The sequence below is a fragment of the Schistocerca cancellata genome, chromosome 4 (genome assembly GCF_023864275.1).
Source record: "Schistocerca cancellata isolate TAMUIC-IGC-003103 chromosome 4, iqSchCanc2.1, whole genome shotgun sequence".
Classification (NCBI taxonomy): Eukaryota; Metazoa; Arthropoda; class Insecta; order Orthoptera; family Acrididae; genus Schistocerca; species Schistocerca cancellata.
The window spans coordinates 682,910,079-682,923,821 of NC_064629.1; the positions used below are offsets into that span (position 1 = coordinate 682,910,079).

Below are 13,743 nucleotides of genomic sequence, written 5' to 3' on the forward strand. Positions count from 1 at the left end.
TTGCAACTTGTGAACCGAATATATGAACATCATTTTTCTCACATACTCCACGCACTAATCACATACTTTGTACCATGCATCTGTCCCAGTAAAACTGAGACATATACGTGACATAGCCGGCCGGAGTGGCCGAGCGGTTCTAGGCGCTACAGTCTGGAACCGCGCGACCGCTACGGTCGCAGGTTCGAATCCTGCTTCGGGCATGGATGTGTGTGATGTCTTAGGTTAGTTAGGTTTAAGTAGTTCTAAGTTCTAGGGGACTGATGACCTCAGAAGTTAAGTCCCATAGTGCTCAGAGCCATTTGAACCATTTATACGTGACATATGCACAAATGTGAAATGAAAACGCCTTCTCCGAACTGTAGATAGTTACCGCATTGGACCAGACACTGCTTCATTATTCACTTCGTTACACATACACAAACTAATTAACAGCACAACACAACAATAAATATGTAATGTCTGGTTCACTGCTGTAGTGTCTACATGATATTATTATTATTATTATTATTATTAAGGCAGTGACCAGACGCAAAGCATTGGTAGCCTGAAGTCGTCGAATTTCTGCCATTTCAGGAGTAAGCAGTCCAGCAATCAACTATAGTATAGTGTACAAATTTTAACTTACAAGAAGTGTGACACATACATGACATCACTGATTTCGTCCAGATTTATGGTAAATGCATGGCTTGGCCAGAATTAAAAGTAGCGGAGGGAAAAGCACCAGATGGGAAAGGGTTTGGAAAAAAATATCATTTTTGGCGATGATCGAGTGAGACGTGAGCCATTTCTGTTAGCGTAGCTTCCATGCAGCGGATACCATAGTGGAAAGAGCAGAGAACTGTAATCAGAGGATGGTGGGGTCATGTCTCTCCCTCGAAACATTTTCTTTTATTTTCAATTTTTACGTTACTTGCACAGCAAATAAACCGAAACATCGCTGAATACATTGCGTTAATCAGATTTTCATAAACAGCATGAAATGGGAAGGCAAAGGGAAATCTGGGATTAGGGAAAATAAGTCCCAAGAAAGGATTGTCTTTCAAGGTCCACAAGGACTCTGCAAATTACTTTACAAGAAAGGATTTTTAAAAAATTGTACAATCCGTTCCCGGCAATTTATTTGCAATCCAAATTTTCCTTTGCCTTTCCGTTTCATACCTTGCATATGCAGGATTTAGCCAGAAATGAAAGTAAATGAGGAGTGAGCCCCAGATGGCCAGGCGTTTATAAAAATTAACATTTTTTGACTCTGTAGAGCAATTAAAGTAAAAATTAAAAGAAATATCCCTATGGGGACTAGTCCCCATGACCCTTAAATTGTCGTTCAGTACTCTTTCCCCTGCTTGGAAGCTACGCTAATGTAAGTGGCTCATGCCTCGCCAGAACCGCTCCAAAAATGTTAGTTTTTCTAAATGCTTAGCCATCTGAGGCTTTCACTTCTGTTACTTTCATTTCTGGCTAAGCACTGAATATACCATAAATCTGGACGAAATCGGTGATGACGAGCAGGCATTTTAAATGAGGTTACAGGCTATGGGTGAAACTAGTGTCGCTAGGGAGAGGTGTGGTGCAGAGGAATCGTGTTTTGTACCAAATGTCTACCCTAAATGTGAATAGTTAGCTTTATTTTCTAAGTAGGAGTTTTTGACAGCACACGCGATGCACTGAGAACTTATTCTATAAAAAAGGATTGTTACAAGCAAGGGGTACCAGCAGTCTCATTGACTCATTAGATAGTGGTTTAATAAAAATCGGCCAAAACTAAATATAATTTATCTTTGATCATTTTAACAATTAAATTTTTCAAATAAAATCTTTTTTAATTCTAAAGTTTAATTATACGCTAATGTTGATGACTGTGGGGGGGGGGGGTGCTTGGGGGGAGGGTACTCTCTAATATCTGATTACACTCAGGTGTAATGGCCTCAGAAGGTTTGGGAACCAATGGACTAGGTGAATAATAGACTGGTACCGATGTACCACCTCAGTTACGAGAGGATATAACGAAAGCCTTAATCTCATGTGTTTAACTTTTGCAGAACAGTTTTCATCAAATGATCATACAACCAAGTGAACTGATAATGTTCCTTTTAAACGCTTTCTGCGTCAATAAATGCTGAACACTTCATTTTAATTACCGGAGTGCGTCCACATACATGAATGAAAAGAGCGTTTCAGAGAAAAGTCGAACAGCAAATCGCAGCCGAGTTGCTTATCGTTGCTACTGATTGTGGCTGAGTGTGCTTTATAGTGTGTTGCGTCAGGATATGTCAGTTGCGGAGAAAAGGAAAGAAAGGACAACTGGGCGTCCACGGCAGCCGTAACGGGAACAGCAAGGACGCTGACTGATCTGCCAGGGCCCGGAATGCCAATTCGTGAAGGCAAGGAAGCGCCCAGAACAAGGTGCTTTGTAACGATACAAACCTTCCTCGTTTCCGCGCCCAATACAAAGCTGCGCAAATGTGCACTGTAGTCACATCCTCTTTTTATCCATATGGTAAAGTATAAGCGAGCGTTAAGAGTCGTATATAGTGATCGTGACATGATTTTGCTACATCATCGCTAACGCGATTCGTAGCACGATTACTGTGCATCACTCAATAACGACAAATTTGGCAGCTACATCATAATGAAACTGGAAGCAATAACTAAAGTAAAATACCTGGGAATAGCTATCCGGAGCGATCTAGAATGGAATGACCACATAAAACAAATTGTAGGAAAATCAGATACCATGCTGAGATTCGTTGGGAGAATCTCAAGGAAATATAATTTATCCACGAAAGAAGTGACTTATAAAGCAGTTATTCGTTTGATTCTTGGGTATTGCTCATGAGTTTGGGACTCTTCTCAGGCTAGATTAATGGAAGAGATAGAGAAGACCCAACTAGAAGAGAGCGTACGTTCCAGAGAGTGGAGCGACATATTATTTCCTTCCACACACGTCTCGGGAAATGGCCACGGTGAGAAAATCACAGAACTTTGAATTTATTTACCGACAATCGTTCTACCCATTAGCCATTCGCGAACTCCTTAAGATTTGACAATTACTGCTTTGCTATACAACCATCAAATCATTTGTTTTTTAAGTCTAAGCTGGCTTTGTACTTACATTTCAGACACAATTTTATCTTTCATATTAGAGTGGATTTAAGTAATTTTTCATTTTTGCACGCCACATTGACATAGGTACGTACATATTTCATTTGAACCTTCAAATATAAAGGATACAAGCAGTGGCGACACATGTAAAACACATAACCATAATCGGCAATAGAAGCGGCGATATCCACTTTAGGTCAGATATGCAATTTTGAGGCCACGCTGGCATGCTATGTTGGATTGCGAACACTTACACAGAACAAAAAAAGAATATAAGTGGCGATCTAAAAGTTTCTGTTTGGCTGCGTTGCTGCAGCATATATGCAACGTAGCGCGTGTCCGATCCGGGTGCACAGGCTATCCGGAAAATACTATTGCAAAGGTCTAGGACTTGTAGCGGGGAGTGGGTACACAATATTTTGATTAGGAAACCAAGTCCGGAAACGTACCTTTAATCAATTCGGATGTTTAACTCATCCACTTCTGCTTGAGAGACTGAATTAGGCGTGACGCAGTAAAATTATTAGATAATAATTCGTAAGGAAACGTAACGAAAGATTTATTTACCACTTAAGCACATTTTTTTGTATAAACACTTAATCGTTACGTGTTTACATTATTCCAAAACAAAACAGAACTCAGCATACTACGTACAGAACAGTACTGGTGCATTACAACAACAACAACAACAAAATGGTTCAAATGGCTCCAAGCACTATGGGACTTTACATCTGAGGTTATCAGTCCCCTAGACTTAGAACTTCTTAAACCTAACTAACCTAAGGACATCACACACATCCATGCCCGAGACAGGATTCGAACCTGCGACCGCAGCAGCAGCGCGGTTCCGGACTGAAGTACCTAAAACCGCTCGGTCACAGCGTCCGGCGCATTGCAACAGCAGCTCGATGTGGCGACCACCAACGTTGTTGGTTGGTTGATTTGGGGTGGGTTCAAACAGCGAGGTCATCGGTCCCGCATTAGGGAAGGAAGTCGGCCGTGTCCTAGCAAAGGAACCATCCCGACATTTGCCTGAAGCGATTTAGGGAAATCACAGGAAACCTATATCAGTATGGCCGGATAACAGGCTTGAACTGTCGTTTTCCCGAATGCGAGTCTAGCGTGCTAGCCACTGCGTCACCCCACTCGGTGAACGTTGTTACAGAAATTGTACCTATGAAGCATGTTCTGGTAGACGCTCTCAATCCCGCCTGGTGTCTCTTCAATTTCTAGTGCAGCGGGCAGAACTTTTGCCAGATCTTTCCCTGTCTGTACAGGAGCCTCGTAAATTAAACTTTGCGTACACAACTGGACATTAAAATTGCTACACCACGAAGATGACGTACTACACACGCGAAATTTAACCGACAGGAAGAAGATGCTGTGATATGCAAATGATTAGCTTTTCAGAGCATTCACACAAGGTTGGCGCCGGTGGCGACACCTACAACGTGCTGACATGAGGAAAGTTTCCAACCGATTTCTCATACACCAACAGCAGTTGACCGGCGTTGCCTGGTGAAACGTTGTTGTGATGCCTCGTGTAAGGAGGAGAAATGCGTACCATCACGTTTCCGACTTTGCTAAAGGTCGGATTATAGCCTATCGTGATTGCGGTATATCGTATCGCGACATTGCTGCTCGCGTTGGTCGAAATCCAATGACTGTTAGCAGAATATGGAATCGGTGGGTTCAGGAGGGTAATACGGAACGCCGTGCTGGCTCCCAACGGCCTCGTATCACTAGCAGTCGATATGACAGGCATCTTATCCGCATGGCTGTAACAGATCGTGCAGCCACGTCTCGATCCTTGAGTCAACAGATGGGGACGTTTGCAAGACAACAACCATCTGCACGAACAGTTCGACGACGTTTGCAGTAGCAGGGACTATCAGCTCGGAGACTATGGCTGCGGTTACCCTTGACGCTGCATCACAGACAGGAGCGCCTGCGATGGTGTACTCAACGACGAACCTGGATGCACGAATGGCAAAACGTCATATTTTCGGATTAATCGAGGTTCAGTTTATAGCATCATGATGGTCGCATCCGTGTTTGGCGACATTGCGGTGAACGCACATTGGAAGCGTGTATTCGTCATCGCCATACTGGCGTATCACCCGGCGTGATGGTATGGGGCGAAATTGGTTACACGTCTCGGTCAATTCTTGTTGGCATTGACTGCACTTTGAACAGTGGACGTTAGATTTCAGATGTGTTACGACCCGTAGCTCTATCCTTCACTCGATCCCTGCGAAACTCTATATTTCAGCAGGATAATGCACGACCGCATGTTGCAGGTCCTGTACGCGCCTTTCTGAATACAGAAAATGTTTGACTGCTGCCCTGGCCAGCACATTCTCCAGATCTCTCACCAATTGAAAACTTCTGGTCAATGGTGGCCGAGCAACTGGCTCGTCACAATACGCCAGTCACTACTCTTGATGAACTGTGGTATCGTGTTGAAGCTGCATGGGCAGCTGTATCTGTGCACGCTATCCAAGCTCTGTTTGACTGTCCGCAACTCGTGGTCGTGCGGTAGCGTTCTCGCTTCCCACATCCGGTTTCCCGGGTTCGATTCCCGTCGGGGTCCGGGATTTTCTCTGCCTCGTGATGACTGGGTGTTGTGTGCTGTCTTTAGGTTCGTTAGGTTTAAGTAGTTCTAAGTTCTAGGGGACTGATGACCATAGATGTTAAATCCCGTAGTGCACAGAGCCATTTGTACCATTTTTTTCTGTTTGACTCAATGCCCAGACGTATCAAGACCACTATTACGACCAGAGGTGGTTGTTCTGGGTACTGATTTCTCAGGATCTAGGCACCCAAATTGCGTGAGAATGTAATCACATGTCAGTTCTAGTATAATATATTTGTCCAATGAATACCCGTTTATCATCTGCATTTCTTCTTGGTGTAACAATTTTAATGGCCACATGAAGTAGACGATAGGAGTAGTATACGTCATCCTCTCTATTCTATTGCCTACCAAGATAAGCAACTCTGAAACTTTTTTCTTTCCCTCAGGAGACGTGGATACGTTACGTATCTGAAGTGAAAACGTCTTAGAACAGAAACAGTACGTTTCCGGACATAGATTCCTATTCCAAATAAGTCTGTAACGGGAATTTCGGAACACCCTGTATATGGAGTGACAAGTAGACAAAGGATTGGTGTGCCATTCGTGTCTTTCCGATGTGCGTGTGCTAGCATTTTTGTTTGATGCGCTAAATTATAAATAGCGATGGCACTTTGATACGGTGCTGTCTACAATTCCGGAACAGTCAGCTGCAAATACTGGTCCAGTTATTCCGATAGAGCGTTACCGTGATTTCAAAAGTCTCTTCACTCTGGTAGCAGTACGGTTTTTTCAGCAAATCTACCGCCTGTTTTATTCTCTGTCCTAGTCCACTTTAGCTAGAGTTTCGTCTCTGATAGTGAGACTTCAAACAACAACTAAACGAGAGCATGGACTGTACAGGGTGAACTAGAACTTCGCCGACAAATTTTCAGAGGTCATAGTATGGACCAAAACATGGAAAAATTCTAGTAAACCTTGGCTCTGAAGTGCAGTACTTAAGAACTATGAGCAGTTGTTCGTCTTCGCTACTGAGAAACACAACTGTTCTACTGAACAAGTGCTCATAGATCTTAAGATAGGCATTTTGGAGCCCATTTTTGCTAAATACAGTTACCTCTGAAAGACTGTCGGTAGATATCTGGTTCACCATATTCGACAGTGTAGATAGTTCGTTATGTTTTATGAGTGGCTAGTGATAACACGCAACCGTTTGCAACAGTGCTTTAAACGATTTTTATTGCCATGGGAAGCTTCAAAGCAATGCGACGCTGCAACCGCTCCACGTGCCGGTCGGCTATTGACACCAATTTGTCCATTAACGGCTCCCTCGTTCTTTGTGAGCCGTAAGAGGAGGCAAGATTAGGGTTTTAAGTCACGTTGACGAAGAGGCCATTAACCTCCTCAGTCCTGAGGTTGGAGTTTATGACTGAAAAGTTTATGTATACTGTCTACGCACTGTTCTGAGAGAAAATAAGATCAAAGTACTAAATTTAAGAAATGAGAGTGATTCATTAAGATTTTAGGACACGTTCAAAGTAAAAAAGTAAGGGCGTATGGGATTGTTGGCTGGGTGACCTCGAAGGGCATGTTCAGCCACCTAATTGGAAAGGTTCTTCTGTATATTGCGCACAGTGGCACTTTCCCTTCCCGATGTGGGACAGTTGTGAATTTACGTGCATCTGGTAAGTGCCGGTGACTGTAATGGTTGTGTGTAACGTGGCGTCACGTTGTGTTGGATGATGACGAGGGAAGAGAGAGAGTGGAACCCAGTGCCAGCACATAGCCTTACTCATCCCGAATGCCACCAGAGGGAACCGCCGAGGTCCCGAATGCCACCAGAGGGAACCGCCGAGGTTAACTTTTCGCCATAAACAGTATTACATGCCCTCGCTTCATGAGACAGAGCGGTTATGGTCAGATCACAGAAGTTAAGCAACGTCTGGCATAGCCAGCATGGGTAGCCGTTTGGATGTACCATGTGCTGTTGGCTGCTTTCCCTTTGCCTTTACGGTAAAGGGGAAAGGGGGGGCGGAGGGTTTCCGATCGCCAAACATCACACCGATCTCTTGGGTTAAATGCCACCTACTGGGAAAATGCACAAACTAAAACAAGTGAAGGACTGAAAGCGCATGGTGTAACGTATATGCTACTATCAGGCACAGTGAGTTTAGTTTATTCCCTGAGGCAGTACAGTGAAATGATCGTGTGGCATTCTTGGCCAGGAGGCCCATGCGGGGAAGTTCGGCCGCCGAGTTGCAAGTGTTACTTCAGTCGACGACTTGCGTGTCGGTTACCATGAGGAGAACACAACGCCCAGTCTGCGAGCGGAGAAAATCTCGAACCCGGCCGGAAATCGAAGCCGGGTCCGCCGTATGGCAGGCAAGCGCGTTACCACTCAGCTAAGCAGGCGACACTTTCATCCTGTAAAAATAAAACTTAGATGTAGCATATATGCTATATAAAAACTTAGAGTGGTCAAGAGGGGCTCTAGCTCGAATTGAGGAAGGATGGAGAAAGAGTAGGTCCTGGCTTTTTCAAAGGAATCCCTCGTGCTTTAAGCACTTCATAGACAGCACGGAAAACTTGCATCTAGATGGCTGGGCTAGGATTTGAATTGTCGGACTCGAATACTGGTAAAGCGTACTACCTACCACTTGATAGCGATGTGAAAGTTTGCTGTAACCCGGCAGTTAAATATTGTAACAGGGTGAACAACGAGAAGAAAAGGAGCCTTCTTTGCTACGCGCCATGCAAGCGTTTATTTGTGGGTACCTTTTACTCAGAATAAACTGTTTTATGTCATTGCCTTCTAATAGCAAACAGCTCCTGTAAATTCTTAATGTAGCCAATCGTACTGCAACCAGTGAACCCTCCATGTATGAAACAGCTTCAAACGTCTGATTGCTTTACAAATGAGTTAATGTCTTAAATATTTTACTTCAAGCATGTAAGCTTGAAAAAGCTCAGGAAAGATTTGAAATCATGTGTAAACTTTGTTGGAAGTCGCTAAGAGCTCCCATTCTCAAACATAGGATCAATTAGTCCGGGTATTTGTGCGTCAATAGTTACACTGCCTCAAGAAAAACACAGCTTGTAACAGTAATACTTGCCTTATTATGTTAAACTTTTAACATAAGATTATAGACCATAATGAGTAAATTATGACAGCATTTTACATTTTAAAATTCGATCACGCGAAATATCACAATTTAAATTTTTGTTGCCGCTGGAAGCCGTTAGATAGGCAATACAAATGCCAAATCTAAGTGATGAGAAATTCTACTTTATGGTTTGTAAATAGACTGAAAATAAGACAGTGACACCATTTACCACTCAAAATCAATAAGAATAAAAAGCGGATGGACGCGGAATATAAAAATCAGGGGACTACAAATGGCTAAAAAACTTATTAAACAAATTGAATGCTGAATTGCAATGTAATTACCAAGGTGTATGGTACGGAAAATCTATAACTGATAGGGCACTGAGAAATAGAGCTTACATGAGCAAACCAATAAGAAAATTGAGTTACTGAAGAGGCAATGAAGATAAGCATTCTGGGAGTGACTGAATTTGGCAAAAGAGACGCGAAATCGAGAAGAAAAGGCAGGTAATGAGGATAACATTTTGAGTCTGATCAGATGAAGGCATGCCAAGTCTGGTGGGATAGGTTACAGATATTAATTTCTGGTGAGCGTTGGAGGTTTGGGTATTCTTTTAGGAGTCGAAAGAATTTGCATTGTGGACAGGTGGACGGGTTTTTACATTCTTGGGTTAGATGGTCGTTAAATGAGTGTTTAAGGCATATTTGGCAATGGTATGATGGAAAAGTTCTTCACGGTGTCTGTAGTGCTAACTGGGGACTACATAATTGATCAGGTCATCAAGATGATGAGGATTCTGAAAATAAATGAACAAAGAACGTGGGGACTTGGCTTTTGTGGATACCGAGGGCCTTACAGATGTCGAAATCGTGCTGAGATTTTAGTTCTCATTCGACGTACCTGATCACAGTCGTGAGGGTGGCAGGTAGCATGGAGGAGCTGTGGTTTGTTGGAACTTGGAGGATCATGAGATAGAAAGAATGTATAGGGATACTAGGTTTTGGAGAGAACTTTGCATAGCGGGGTAGTGAAAATCGAAAAGATAAAGACTTAATTATAACAGAAGTTTTGCATTGTGTGAGTTGGATGATGTTGAGGTTATCGAGATACTGTTGGTCGGGTTGAAGTAAGTCAAAGGGATTGATTGGAGTGGGTGTTCGGGGATTGTGAGGGTGTCATTGGTACGACATTGTCGGCTTCAGGAAGAGACTTTTGACATTTGGGATGGGTAGTGTATCATTATTCAATCACTTGTACACTCTTTCCGACATAAATGATTGATAGTGGAATTGACATTTTACCACAGGGTGTATTACCCAGAGTATGGCCTGTCTGATGAGATAAAGCGTGGGCTATTGTAAGGGTATGTGAGGCTCGTGTGTTGACGGCTGACAAAGCGTGGGCTGTTGTAAGGGTATGTGAGGCTCGTGTGTTGATGGCTGGCGAAAATAAAAACATGTTTCTGCTGTTATGGGTTGTCCTCATGCAAAAATGCTAGTGGTGGTAAGAGATTGGTATCACATGGTGATGTACTGGCAGATGCAACGGAAAGTCAGGTGGAGTCTGTGGTTGTGGTGGTGGTTGTATGTAAAGTTGTGATAGATTGCATAAGTTATCCTTGAGGTGTATCATTAAGAAAAGCGGAGACATGGTGTAAGCCCTATAGGGGGTGAAGGTGAAGGTAGGTCTAAATGGCCGTGGGTGTCACAGTTGTACGAAGATCCATGACTGAATATTCAGACGACCAGTAGAGAGAAGGTGACAGCAGGGACACAAGAGGAGACAGAATAGAAGGCCATAGCGAAATGGATGACACAACGAAGACGGCGATGACACGAAAGGCGGTCCTGGCAATGGCACGCGGCGATACGAATGACAGTCGAGTCGATGACAGACGGAAAGATGGCGGTAAATCCAGGAGATGGCGATGGCACGCGGCAATACGGCAGAAAAGTCCATGTGGTGACGACAAGAAGCAGTGACACGAAAATCACTCCAGGGAATGTGGGCGGAATCCATATCAGCGGCGTGTGAAGAAAAGTCATCTCGTCACGAACGCTAACAAAGAGCGTCTCCTGGCTACCTACTGCAAGAGTCGATGTAAGGTCCCAAAATTATCAAGCTCTTCCTGATGTTTTTTGGTGGTTTTGAATGAAGTGTCATGTTCAGGTTTATTCAGGATTGTGGCTCTCTCCTGCTTATTTTTATCTTTTACATAGGGGTTTTCGTCTTTTGTGAAATAAAGCTGTATAATTACGCGTAGTACTGTTTCAGTATATTCTGCTTGTAATAATGGTGTCTATTATGCCTGTACTATACGTATACTTGAACATCTCGTAGGACACGTCACTCACTCACACATTTCACTGTTTCAGATCTAATTTCTGTACGTTCTACATATCTTTAAATTGTATAAAGGGTATTTAATATAAAAAATCTAACAACAGACTTTTTGGGCACACATCGGTCCTTTGCAGTGTACTGTGTTCTGTAATTAGTGTATGTATTTTACTCAGTTTATGTCTCAAGTTAACCATTATTTCTGTAAAAAAAGGGGGAAATGTGAAAAAATGTATGGAGTATTTTTCCGCTAACTTCCTGTTCTTATACTGCTGTGTTATCTGTTGCATCATGTTTGTTTTCTTATAATCCGATAAACTGACTTACTACGTAAGGTCTTTAGGTAAATTACGTTATTCTGTTTCTTTTTATTTTATTTTATTTTTTTATTTTTTGAAGCTGCATTGAATCTGCCACTCATGGTCTTTGCGTATAAGAAAAATGCTGTCCATGTCCACACCGCATCCGCAGCTCTTTCCTCCCTCTCTGCATCAACTGTAATCCACTTCACCCCTCCGGAACAGTGGAGTTCGGACGGTAGGATTGCGCATACCTTAGACTAAGAACTTAAAGACTTATCACGGCCACATCAGTTTGGCGATGGTAGCACTAAATACTCACGGACGGAAGACTCGTATGGCGAACCGGTAATAAATTATATATATACAAACCTTCCTCGTGAATCAGTCGGCCTGTTAGAGGAAACCGTATCAAAAGCCCTATACTAGTTCCGGAGACTACACTACACACACAGAGAAAACGCGCCGGGGGACTTCAACTTACAAGGGACCGCGCCTACTCTTCATCACAGGTGTCGTTCGAATTTATGGTGTATGCAGGGCTTGACCAGAAATGAAAGTAGCAGAAGTGGAAGCTCCAAATGGATGAGCGAAAATGGCATTTTTGACGCGGGGCGGTGGAGGAGAGAGCCATTTACAGTATCTTAGTGTAGTTTCCAGTCAGTGGCTGGCACAGCGGAAGAAATACAGAACGATAATTAGAGGGTCGCGGGGTCGAATCACTACGCCGAAACTTCTTTTTGTCTTCAATTTTTACGTTATTTATACTGCAAATAAACCAAAGAAATATGGAGAAAGTAAGAGACCCAATACAGCGCAATATGATATAACTTATTCGGGAAAATCATTACCAAGAGTAGACGTATGTCTACAAGAGAGTACGAGCTCGTTTTGACAGAAGATTCAAAAACCAGTGGATGAGTACGCGTCAAAATATAGGAATGTCATCATTATTTAGTCAAAATCTGGGAAACTCACAAACGCCTTATACTTTTTTCAAGTAATGTGACGAAATGCTACGTGCAGGAGAACAAATACCCTCTATTAATTGACTCGTGAGGAAGACAAACAATTCCACAACTATAGGACGAGGTTTTTCGTGATGGAGGAGGATTGGCATTGTACAGTATCCCCCAAATGCGCTCCGCTAGCGCATCTATGTCATGTATATTTTTATCCTCATGTAATGAATTTGATCAAAACACTTCAAAACTGCACTTATCTCATTGAGAGAGAAAAAGAAATAGTTCCGCGAGGAGACTGCAACAAAATACATTCCATCAAACTTCACCAGTCATCCACGTTAATTTTGGAGAAATGATGCGTTCCACGTGGTTTTGCTGCCAAACTGCGATGAGAGCTAACCTTTCAGGAATATAAACGAAGTATGTTTTTCTATAGAAATTTTAAAATAATTATTTAATTATAAAAATGTGACGTTTATAGCGTGCGCAAGATTCTGAGAAAATGACTTCTTCCCCTGTTTTTACGATGAATATCACCCCAGAATGTGTAAATCAGCTATAAAGCGATTAAAGTATCTAATTTACAAAGTATGTAAAATGCCTTTTATTAAAACATGCCTTTTATTAAAATATTAATAGATACAATATACTGAACATTATTTCAGTTTATCTGCATTGTAAATAACGTAAAAATGAAAATAAGAAAATGACTCGGCGTAGGGACCCAATCCCCGTCTTGGTTTACCGTTTTGAAATCTTTCCGCTGCGCCAGTCGTTGCCAGAATATTACGCTAACATAAATGGCCGATGGGAGAGGCTACAACCTTGTCTCACTCCCTTCCCAACCATTGCTTCCCTTTCATGCCCCTCGACTCTTATAACTGCCATCTGGTTTCTGTACAAACTGTAAATAGCCTTTCGCTACCTGTATTTTACCCCTGCCACCCTCAGAATTTGAAAGAGAGTATTCCAGTCAACATTGTCAAAAGCTTTCTCTAAGTCTACAAATGCTATAAACGTAGGTTTGCCTTTCCTTAATCTAGCTTCTAAGATAAGTCGTAGGGTCAGTATTGCCTCACGTGTTCCAATATTTCTACGGAATCCAAACTGATCTTCCCCGAGGTCGGCTTCTACCAGTTTTTCCATTCGTCTGTAAAGAATTCGCGTTAGTATTTTGCATCTGTGACTTATTAAACTGATTGAAGAAATGAAAACTTTAAGGTTCGCCGATGACATTGTAATTCTGTCAGAGACAACAAAGGACTTAGAAGAGCAGTTGAACGGAATGGATAGTGTCTTGAAAGGAGGATATAAGATGAACATCAACAAAAGCAAAATGAGGATAATGCAAT

The 13,743-nt window shown here is 42.5% G+C and overlaps 1 protein-coding gene across 2 annotated transcripts in view; it reads left to right on the forward strand.

Moving 5' to 3' along the window:
• LOC126184717 (L-threonine ammonia-lyase) overlaps positions 1 to 13,743 on the forward strand; it is a 205,740-nt gene that overhangs the window by 72,113 nt on the left and 119,884 nt on the right. The window lies entirely within an intron of this gene.